Genomic DNA, 12,308 nt, shown 5'->3' on the forward strand with positions numbered 1-12,308 from the left:
GCGATAACATTAGGAGAACTCTAATACGTTTTAGGCGCAAACTATGGGTATAGCTTGCTTGTAATATAAAGTAATCATATTTATTTAAAATTTATTTATTTTTCTAAAAATTGACAAACATGCCTGCTCGAACGACAAATGGCAAACTTTGGAGGTCTGTATCTCATGAAATAATTTAATCATTATGATATAATTTGCAGATATTATTCTACTAATATATAGCTAATATTTAAAAAATAACTAAGGTATCTGTGTGATACAATAGTTAGGATATATTTAGTCAAACATGGAAAAAAAATCAAACAAAGAAAAATTCCGATGCGAATAAAACAAAAACACCACCCTCGATTTTTTTTAAATTTAGGTAACCTGTTATACTCTATTTCGGCATTCATTTCCATTAAAAACATGTTGCATAATTTTATTGAGAAAGAAGATACAACTCCCCAAAGTAGGGTCCTTTTTCAAAGCCTACACTTAGCAGTGTCCTATACAAGAAGTGACTCTGAGTTCCAGTTTCATGAAACTTGCACACATCTTTTATATATTTTTATTCAGATGAGGCCAATGATAACTAAAGAAATCGTTCACACACTTAAATTAAAAAGAAACTACTGTGTACAACGAGGTATCATATTACGGACTAGTGATCCGAGAAAAGATCATGCAGCCATCGGCCACTAGGAACTTTGTTCACTTTATTCTCCTGCGACACTATATGCTATTCCCTCTTCCGCTCTACCTTCATCTCTCACTCTCTCTCATATATATATCCCTGATATATATCCAGAACAAAAACATGTTCAAGCATTCCCTTTCTGCGTGGTAGTGTTCTGTGGCTTGCAAAAATCATTTCCTCGCTAAGCTCACGATTATGGCAAAATAGTTGCCGGAAACCGCAGACGACACTCGTCGCTAGTTATGGCAAAACGACCGATACAATCTTTTTTTCGCATTTCCCCGCTCGCTGTCAAGGACAAGGGGGTTCGCTTTAACCAGCAAAACATGGCCGCCGACGCCTGTTTACTGAGCAGTCATGCCTGTCGCCATCTCACTCGCTGGCGTCACGGGCGATAATATCAGGCACAGAGGGGCACACCAACCGGCAGCATTATCCCCAAATACTCGAGCCTCGCGTAAATACATAGAGTGTAAACGCTGTCGCCATGTTATCGTAGTAAGACCGCCCCCCCCCCCCCCCCTCCCCTAACGGGGGACTGCACTACGCGACGGCGTACTAACATAACGGCGACGATATCGACATCGCGGGCTCCGAATTTTCCCATAGTTCTATTCCAAGGGCATTTCTCGAAACGCTTGATATTGTGTACGCCCGCCTGGAAGGATTTCAGGCGCGTAGTTAAAGACCGACCAACGAAAACATTTTCCGCAAGGTAGGAAAATGGCCCTCGCGCCCTCCTCTTTTCACCCTCTCCCAAAAATCACGTGACGGCAGGGGCTCGTTTTGTGCCGGCTTTTTCTGAAGGGATAATCCTCAAAAACCGCGAAATGAGCGGCTAGCTGCGAGCGCAACAACGACCTTGAGACGTCCAGGTGTCTTCCATCGTTGACGCGGGCACGCTCAATCCGCGAGATTGAGGAAGCCAGCGCGACCGAACGCTTTTTCCCATGAGCTGCAGGTCCGAGGCCGCTCGGTCGGTGGAGATCGAGGGGTCTTGGTATGCTGTGTTCGTTCCAGCAGCCGCTCTCTGGCATCGCGCGGCCGCTAAAACCATTCCCGTCTCTGCACAAGGATTGGCTTGCGCAATAAAGGGTTCAGGTCATTGATAATACTTTTATTTTCTAAACTTATAAATCAAGTGGCTTTTCCTAATCTCTTCATTACTGTTTGAAACACATCTCCTCTCGTATGTTGTTCCTCCCATTTTGGACTCTTTTACCTATTTATTCGTCCTCACCTCTACTTGATGACTGTTTCATAACTTGATAAAGACCTTTAAATATTGGCGCGGGCTTGCGCGATCAACGCTGTCCCGGATTTATTCAAAATTGGAAAGATTGGTGTCAGGAGGGGTTGAAGAAGCAAACCGTAATTCTTGCTTCTAATGAAGATGGCACAATCGTAAGATCGGTCTATGCTTCACCTGCCTCCACAGCGCACCATCGTTTGCACTATCGCAACTTCTCAGTGACATAGCTGTAACCACATTTTACTGATGGTTACTATAGATGTGGCCCCACTGGCTTTCCCGGTATCTGCGAGTCGACTTTTTAACGACCGGCGACTCTCCTGAGTGAGAATAAATATTATCACCTTCCCACAGCATCCACACCTTTCTCACCTCCCCCCCCCCCCCCCTCCCCTCCCTTTCCCGAGTTGGGGAAATATCAGGCCACTCCAGGAAGCAGCCTGCAACTGCGCTTTTCGGCTACTCATTCTCAACATATTCGAACATGGAAGTAAACACATTGCATGAACGACGCCCAGTTTATTTGCAACCTAAATAATGTGGCTCTACTGTTGGGGCCCAATCAATTTCATCACCAATCATTTTTTGTTACGACTTCATGGTGAAAGTGTGTTCGTCGTGATGCCACAAAAGTGGTCGATTCAAAGGTAGAAATAGGTCCTCGTATTTATTTTGCGGAAATATGCGCTCCTGTGACGCTCTAGTGCGCAAGGTCAACGCACCCGAGGCAGTGCGTAATACTTTAAAACTGTCCTTGACGATGAAATATTTGTGGGAAGTGCGTAAAATTGTTTACACCACAAAAGCATACCGAAAGACAACAAAATATCGCAATGGCTGAAAAAAAAAAAATTAAAAAAAATCAGCTCGCTAAAACCGTTGCTTTCCTCTCTCTCTCTCTTTTTTTCGCGCCACTACAAAAGATAGCGGCCGAGCAACGAAATTATATCAAAACCTCGCTTCTTGGAGAAAGGACAGTAGGCTATATGGTAGTGAATCTCCCAGGGAGTTCGTAGAAATAATAGGCGACCATTGAACCTACCCTTCTGCACAAATCATGCCCGGGATATTTCCATTTTCCTTTCACGCGATTCGAAGGCAAGACGCTGGGAGAATTCATGTGCACTAACATGCTGCTTCTAAAAGAAATTACCAGATTTATGGTGCATGTCAATTTAGATGTAAATAGTTTAATCACTGTGCACAAACATTCGCGGCCTGGAGGATGACATGGAAGCATGGCGGAAAGCAGTTTGCTGAAAATAGAAGTCTCTGTTGCATTGCACTGGTGTGAAGAATTATCACGTATGTTTGTCTTATTTCCGTGCCAAAATAAAAACAGCGTTTAGAAACCGAACCCTGTCCTTTTTGAGGAGCGCCGAAAGGACATAAAAAACCGGGACAACCAGAGCTTGTCCTGGTTCCTTGTTTGTTCGGAGCCTTTCAAAAGTGGATGAAAATTATGGACTGACCCGACTTACCACATTAGAGCAGTTCATTTCCATTGCGACAGGCTATCTTCAAGCGTCTTGCATAGTCCAGCTTGTACTGGTCCATTTTTATTTTCGGTTCCTTTCAAAACGTGGGCTCTAAGCCACTGGACCAAACTACCACATTCATTAACTGCGGAAGCGGAGAAGTGGAAATGCAACAAAAGGAAAGATTCGCCCACGTTATTTGGGGCCTATAGAAAAGCGGAATGGATAGAAGGGGGCCGAAATCTCTTTCAAGAAACACACAATCTTCTCTTCAATTCTGTCTAACAATTTGATGTGAAGGTGTACTTGGCTATGGCTTTATTCGTTTAGGAATCAAGCGAAACTTTGTATCGGATCATTATACGTTTACGTTCACTCCCATTCGATGCTTATCATGTTTTCGAGTATGTACACGGGGTGGTTCTCAGCGGTAGTTTTTTAATCTGATTGCCCGCCAGAGTGCGAGCCAGAATTAACGCACTACGGCCGCGGGCCGTCGCGCTCTTCTCCTTCTCCGTATCAATATACACTCAAAGACGCGGGCGGTGCCGTCAATCGTGCTGGTGTCGGGAACCAGTAAGTCTGACCCTTGAAATGCAGGCGTGACGCAAAACCCACAGGCGTCTCGTTCGCCCACTTACGTTCTTCCCAGGCGGCGGAGATGGTTGTTTAGAGGGGATCATCTTCTGAACGGATCCAAGTTACTCGAGCAAGCTCGCATTCTGCTCGCAAAGCCCAGCCGCTAAGCAAAGGTAACGGACGGTGGTTCGAGGGGCGTGCAACCCTTACCCGCTTGGCCCTCCCAACCACTTCTCCGCTTCCGTAAATTTTGAATCTTGTAGGTTGGTCCAGTAGCTTAGAGCTCACATTTTGAAAAGAACCGAAAATAAAAACGGACCAGTGCAAGCTGAACTATGCAGGACGCTCTAAAGCGCGAGACACATGGACGACAGAATCGTCCGATCCGACGTCCGATCCGACAGTCCGAACGCCGCTCCGAATCGCCGCACGCGACAGTTTGAGGCACACGCTTCCGACCTTGCATGCGACACGACGATCCGTTCGGCTCCGCCCAGGAGATCCAAGCATTCTAGCGAACGTCCGCGTTCACAGATCTCTGGTCCCAGATTGACGGTTTAGCTCGCACGAACGAAGTTAGAAGCTCGTTCTCGTTAGCGCGTGCATTTTTTGCCGGGGCCATCTTTCTTGAATAGGTCAGCGGAATCCACGCGTCCGGCTTCCCGGCGCCCGTCCCGTTTTCTTGTTCGTCCCGCCAGACCCAGTACGTCATCATGACGTTCGCACTAGCTGTGCTGTCATTGGCTGGACGCATCCGACAATCCGTCCGCCGTGCGAAACTATCTGGCGAGTTGGACGCACGTCGGATCGCCGATCCGACGTCTGAAGCGACCAAATTTTTCGGATCAGGCAGTCGTATTGCCGGATCGGACGTCGGATCGGACGGATTTTTCGCGCATGTGTCTCGCGCTTTAGAGAGCCTGTCGTAATGAAAATGACCTGCTCTAATGTGGCAAGTCGGGTCAATCGGTTCATAATTTTTCATCCCCTTTTGAAAGGCTCCGGAAAAACAAGAAACCAGGAAAAGCTGAGTGACGCAAGGCGCCTCGTATTGTTCAGGTTGTCCCGGTTTTCTATGTCCTTTCGGCGCACCTCGAAACACACAGTGTTCGGTTTCTAAACGCTGTTCTTATTTTCGCATAGAAATAAAACAAAAATACGTAATAATTTTTCACACCAGTACAATGCAATAGAGACTTATATTTCCAGCAAGCTGCTTTCCGCCATGCTTCCATGTCATCCTCCAGGCCGGGAATGTTTGTGCACACTGATTCAACTATTTACATGTAGATTGACATGCACAATAAATCTGGTACTTTCTTTTAGAAGTAGCATGTTAGTGCACACAAATTCCCCCAGCGTCTTGCCTTCTAATCGCGTGGAAGGAAAATGGAAATATCCCGGACATGATGTGCAGAAGGCTAGATTCAATGGTCGCCCTTTATTTCTACAAACTCCCTGGCAGATTCAGTACCCTATAGCCTGGTGTCCTTTCTTTAAGAAGCGAGGTTTTGATAGAATTTCGTTGCTCGGCCGCTATTTTTTGCAGTGGCGCGAAAAAAAAAAAAAAGGAAGAGAGAGAGAGAGGAGGGGGGGGGGAGCAACGGTTTTCGCAAGCTGATTTTAACAATTTTGTGGGAAGTGCGTAAACAATTTTTGCGCACTTCCCACAAATGTTTTATCGTCAACGACAGTTGAAAAGTATTACGCACTGCCTCGGGTGCTTTGACCTTACGCACTAGAGCGTCACAGGATTGAAAAGGTTTACTCCGACTTAACATAACAAATTAATAACAAAAGGTACAGACGTTTCGCCACCTATGCAGGTGGCATCTTCAGTATACACTGACACAAATGAGGTGAGGTCGACCAGTCTACTTATCACACACGTCCCCGTAAACGTCCGGCAGGGGGCCACGGTTGGTGTTGCACACCGATAAGTCACGGCGAATGAACCAGGACTCGACGAATTTTCTTTGCCCCCACCTTTGTTCTCGGGCCAGCGTCGTCGCATTGTCCAGGTCGAAACTGTGTCCTGTCGTCCAGCAGTGTTCGACAAGTTCCGTCTTGGACCGCGTGGCATGGGTGGCCTTGGCGACGTCCCTTTTGTGTTCTTTCAATCTCGTTGCCCTCTTTCTGCCCGTTTCGCCGATGTAGGTTGCGTCACAATCCCCGCACTGCACTTTGTATACGACCCCACTCTGACCGTCTGCAGAGGTGCGGTCCTTCGGTTTCGGGAACACATTCGCTAAGGTATAATGTGGTTTAAAAACAGTTTGTACGCCCAGCGGGCGCAAAGCTCTCCGAACAGCATCTGACACGCCCTGGACATAGGGAATAGATACAATAGACGTTGCCCGCACTCGTGACTCACTCCCCCTTCCCCTCTGCATTCGCCTCTGCGTATCGTTAATAAACGTCCTCGGATAATGGCGCCGCTCTAACGCACCAACCACATTTTCTACCTCTTGCAACCGTAGCTGCTTGTTAGAGCACACTGCATCACAACGTGATAAAAAGGTTCTTACAACGGACCGTTTGTGTTCGGTCGGGTGATGCGAGTCAAAGGACAAAAAATTTCCGGTGTCACACTGCTTACGGTACACCGTCGTTTCCACACTGCCATTACTGGCCCGGCGTAGTCAGAGTCAGAGTCAAAGCGCCAGCTCGTTGAACATTTACGGGCACTGCGTAACAAAGGACGTTTGGATCAAACGTTGTACCGCCGACTGTTTTCTTCGGACGGAGCCACTCCAACCATCTGCGGGCTACCTAAGGTGCATAAAGAAGGCTGCCCTCTCCGTCCTATCGTGTCTTTTGTAGGTTCACCAACTTACAACCTGTCGAAGTTCTTGGTTGAAGTGCTGAAGCCGTTAACTGAGGACAACTCTAGGTCGGTTAGAAACTCTCGCGATTTTGTAACCGAAGTCCGTACGCAGCAGCTTGATGATGACGATGTGATGGTGTCTTTTGATGTTATCTCATTGTTTACAAATGTCCCCATTGGCCTGGCTATCGATTATGTAGAGGCGCGTTTGAAAGAAGATTGTAATTTGGAGAGTCGTACGTCCTTACTTGTGGAGGATATTATAATTTTGTTGCGGTTTTGCCTGAATCAAACGTACTTCAGTTTCGCCAACACGATTTACCATCAAATCGAAGGGTGCCCTATGGGAAGTCCTATTTCTGTTACCGTAGCAAACTTAATGATGGAGCACGTCGAAACACGGGTGCTAAACTCAGTACCCTTTCCGGTGAAAATGTACTGTAGGTACGTAGATGACACTTTTGTAATTTTGAAAAGAATTAACCTAGATGCTTTCCATGTGGCGCTGAACAGCGTACACCACGCCATTCAGTTCACGTACGAAACAGAGACAGATAATGTGTTGCCTTTTTTGGATGTGTTGGTACGCCGGGCCAGTAATGGCAGTGTGGAAACGACGGTGTACCGTAAGCAGTGTGACACCGGAAATTTTTTGTCCTTTGACTCGCATCACCCGACCGAACACAAACGGTCCGTTGTAAGAACCTTTTTATCACGTTGTGATGCAGCGTGCTCTAACAAGCAGCTACGGTTGCAAGAGGTAGAAAATGTGGTTGGTGCGTTAGAGCGGCGCCATTATCCGAGGACGTTTATTAACGATACGCAGAGGCGAATGCAGAGGGGAAGGGGGAGTGAGTCACGAGTGCGGGCAACGTCTATTGTATCTATTCCCTATGTCCAGGGCGTGTCAGATGCTGTTCGGAGAGCTTTGCGCCCGCTGGGCGTACAAACTGTTTTTAAACCACATTATACCTTAGCGAATGTGTTCCCGAAACCGAAGGACCGCACCTCTGCAGACGGTCAGAGTGGGGTCGTATACAAAGTGCAGTGCGGGGATTGTGACGCAACCTACATCGGCGAAACGGGCAGAAAGAGGGCAACGAGATTGAAAGAACACAAAAGGGACGTCGCCAAGGCCACCCATGCCACGCGGTCCAAGACAGAACTTGTCGAACACTGCTGGACGACAGGACACAGTTTCGACCTGGACAATGCGACGACGCTGGCCCGAGAACAAAGGGGGGGGCAAGGAAAATTCGTCGAGTCCTGGTTCATTCGCCGTGACTTATCGGTGTGCAACACCAGCCGTGGCCCCCTGCCGGACGTTTACGGGGACGTGTGTGATAAGTAGACTGGTCGACCTCACCTCATTTGTGTCAGTGTATACTGAAGATGCCACCTGCATAGGTGGCGAAACGTCTGTACCTTTTGTTATTAATTTGTTATGTTAAGTCGGAGTAAACCTTTTCAATCATGAATTCACCCGGCTTTTGGAACATTTTTGCAGCGTCACAGGAGCGAGTATTTCAACAAAACTTTGAATCGATCACTTTTGTGGCATCACGACGAACACACTTTCACCATGAAATCATAACAAATAATGATTGATGATGAAATTGATTGGGTCCCAACAGTATACAGCCACATTATTTAGGTTGCAAATCAACTGGGCGTCGTTTCATGCGGTGTGTTTACTTCCACGTTCGAATGTGTTGAGAATGAGCAGCCGAAAAGCGCAGTCTGCAGGCTGCTCCTGGAGTGGCCTGATATCTACCCAACTCGGGAAAGGGAGGGGGGAGAAAGGGGCGGATGTTGTGGGAAGGTGATAATATTTATTCTCACTCAGGAGAGTCGCCGGTCGTTAAAAAGTCGACTCGCTCATAACTGGAAAGCCTATGGGGCCAGATCTATAGTAACCATGGGTAAAATGTGCTATACAGCTATGTTACTGAGAAGTTGCGATAGTGCAAACGATGGGGTGTTGTGGAGGAAAGTGAAGCAAAGACCTATCTTACGATTGTGCCATCTTCATTAGAAGCAAGATTTTCGGTTTGCTTCTTCAACTCCTCCTGACGCCAATCTTTCCAATTTTGGGTAAATCCGGGACAGCGTTGATCGCGCAAGCCCGCGCTAATATTTAAAGGTCTTTATCAAGTTATCACACAGTCCTCAAGCAGAGGTAAGGACGAATAAATACGCAAAAGAGTCCAAAATGGGATGAACAACCTATGAGAGGAGATGTGTTTCAAACAGTAATGAAGAGATTAGGGAAAGCCACTTGATTTATAAGTTTAGAAAATAAAAGTATTATCAACGACCTGAACTTTTTATTGCGCAAGCCAATCCTTGTGCAGACACGGGAATGGTTCCAGCAGCCGCGCGATGCCAGAAAGCAGCTGCTGGAACGAACACAGCATACCAAGACCCCTCGATCTCCACCGACCGAGCGGCCTCGGACCTGCAGCTCATGGGAAAAAGCGTTCGGTCGCGCTGGCTTCCTCAATCTCGCGGATTGAGCGTGCCTGCGTCAACGAGGGAAGACACCCGGACGTCTCAAGGTCGTTGTTGCGCTCGCAGCTAGCCGCTCATTTCGCGGTTTTTGAGGATTATCCCTACAGAAAAAGCCGACACAAAACGAGCCCCTGCCGTCACGTGATTTTTGGGAGAGCGTGAAAAGAGAAGGGCGCGAGGGCCATTTTCCTACCTTGCGGAAAATGGGTTCGTTGGTCGGTCTTTAAGATAAGGCGGTTCTCCGCGGCAAAAGAAAGCAATTTCACAAAAGCTTAAAAGCGGCGGCGACGCGTGTGCGGTGAACGCTTGTAGTTTTGGTGTAGACAGGGTGTGTATGTTCTCGTTGTTGACACCAGCCGGCGATAAGGCACTGCAGGCGGTAGCTCAGTACAGCAAGGGCTAATCCGAGTGACCATCAATGTAACCCCACCGCCAACCCCTCGCGAACCGGTCGCCGACATGGCTCAGGCTGTGTCATGAACCACGTGGTAGAAGCTCGGGTGCTTTCATATCAGCGCGTGGAGGGACGACAGTGCGATTCCGGAAAGTCTTTTTCGAAGGCCGCTGACCACAATTTTTTGTCTGGAGACTTTCCCTCTTTCTTCCTTTGACGTGGATCAAGCTTTGCCGACAGCCTCAGTTGTGACCTCTCTTTTCAAATGTACGTTTGCAGTGAGTGAGCTCCTCAGCGTCGGACTTTGTGCACCCAGTAGTTCTTTCACTTGGCAATTATATGCCATCAGTTGGGGTTTAATTTCTATTATTTATGTATACATTATGAAGACGTCCTGGAGCTCCGAACGAGTGTTTTGTGCAGATTACTTTTGCAAACACAAAAAGACTATACCAAAGCAGCGGAATTTTCGAAGTGTTGGCGAGTTGGACCTAAATTCGTTGAAGCAAATTCTTCCGCCTGACTGTTCCACCAAAGTGAGTGCGACGGACTACCTGTGCTACCATTGCTTCATGCACATCACTAAGGAGATCTCGATGCGAAGCTCAGAGCAGTGCCCTGACATATTTGTGCCAGCTGAAGAAGCAATTGAAGATCTAAATCGCAGCATACTACCTACAGATGTGTCGCCGCTGAGACAACCAAACGTCGTAAGGAGTCGGGACAGGCCTGCCTATGTCAAGAGAAAGCAGACAGAACTGGAGCAGGTTGCTGTCAAGAATATACGCTCAAGGCTACGTATTGCGTACGACAGGGACGCACCATCGGGGTCGTCCGAACCAACATGCTCCACATGCACTGAGTGGGTGGACAACTTTCGGCAGGCCTTTGAAACCGCCACCTCTCTCCGGGAACGTTGTCAACTGCTTACACTCCTGCCGTCAACACTGACGAAGAATGAGGTTCAAAAGATGATTCCACAGGCCTCAATGTACCTCATGAGTAAATCCCGAAAACTCAAGGAAAAGCATGGCGTGTGATGTGAGCCGGATCCTTACACGAGGTGCAAGGTGAGCCCTGAGAACCTGTCTGCTGCCCTAGAGTACTTCACGAAAGACGAGCTACAATGTTCGCGCCAAAGTCCCAACCAGAAGGACGTCATCTCTGTCATGCTCAACGGAGAGAAAACGTTCGTGCCAAAGCGCTTCATGACACGCTCAATACGAGAGGCCTTCCGTATATACAAAGACAAGCATCCCGATTCCGGCGTTGGGCTGACGAAATTTTATTCGTTGCGCCCTAGATGGGTCCAATGTATTCCACACCAGGAAGTGTGCGTTTGTGTGCGCTGCGCCAATTATTATCTTTGTATTGCCGCTCTAGAAAACGTTACAGGCTCAACATTCAACACTGGTGAAATGAACTCGGCATTTCTGTGCGACCCAGCAACAGAACTGTGCCTTCAAGGAGACTGTGATCACTGCCCAAAAGGCCAGTTTCTTACACTCCAGGAACTTGATATCCCGGAGGATGAAGAGATTGTGCTTGCAACATGGGAGTCCGGCGACCTTGTGAAAAAAACATTGGAACCTGAGACTTTCCTAAAAGTCATCCAAGTGACGGTTGGAAGTTGGGTACTTCACAACCATATCCGGCAAACGCAAGGTAAAGCGATCTACGATGAAAAACAGTGCATGCAACGCGGGAGCATTGTCTTTCATTTTGACTTTGCTGAAAACTGGACCATCGTGCTTCCTGACGAAGTGCAAGCATATCACTGGAAAAAAAAAAACAAGTTTCGATATTTACATGTGTAGTGACGACAAGAAAATCTACAAACAGCTTTGCCATCATCAGTGAGGACCTGTGTCACGACGCCGCTCACGCTTGCTTGGCTCTAGAAAAAGTGAAGGAGTGGGTTGAAGACAACGTTGCGGTATACTCGTACGTGACGTACGTAAGTGACGGCGCCGCCAGTCATTTCAAGAATCGGTACCAGCTTCACCAATTTGCAAAGGACGATTGCCCACAAGCCCAGTGGTTATTTTCTGCATCTGGACATGGGAAAAATGCATGTGACGGAGTTGGCGGACTCGTGAAGCACCAGGCCACGCTGAACAACCTGAGAGAACGTTCAGTAAGCGCAATTCAGACGGCCAGGACAATGGTGAGCGTTCTATCAAAGAAACTGAAAGGCGTGCATCTTGTTTATCCGGACGAAAATGAGGTTGTTCGGTATCGTGAACACAAAAAAGAAGAGTGGCTGACGGTGCGCGCCTTCCCTGGCATTCAGTCTTGGCACGCGTGGCGGCTCAGCAAGTCATCAACAGAAGGGACCTGTGACGTATATGTAGCACGGACAGTCGGATCTGCTTGGAAGCAACTTTATTAAATGGGTACAGCGAGGAAAACCTTAGCGTAAAGTGCCGAATTTGATTTCCCAAGGACTGCTCAGTTTGAATGCAGGGACATCTTATTTATCACATTTTTCTTCACGGGGTGTTTAACCTACTGTTTTTGTTGGTGGTTACTAATAATTTTTATCTGATCACTATAAAAAAAATCCCAAAATGTTATCCTCGAGCAGG

At 47.5% G+C, this 12,308-nt stretch overlaps 1 pseudogene; it reads left to right on the forward strand.

The window, feature by feature from the left end:
* The window catches only part of LOC115313874, a 61,511-nt pseudogene that overhangs the window by 46,179 nt on the left and 3,024 nt on the right, over nucleotides 1–12,308 (forward strand).

This window comes from Ixodes scapularis, unplaced genomic scaffold (assembly GCF_016920785.2).
Source record: "Ixodes scapularis isolate PalLabHiFi unplaced genomic scaffold, ASM1692078v2 PGA_scaffold6__148_contigs__length_123643588, whole genome shotgun sequence".
Classification (NCBI taxonomy): domain Eukaryota; kingdom Metazoa; phylum Arthropoda; class Arachnida; order Ixodida; family Ixodidae; genus Ixodes; species Ixodes scapularis.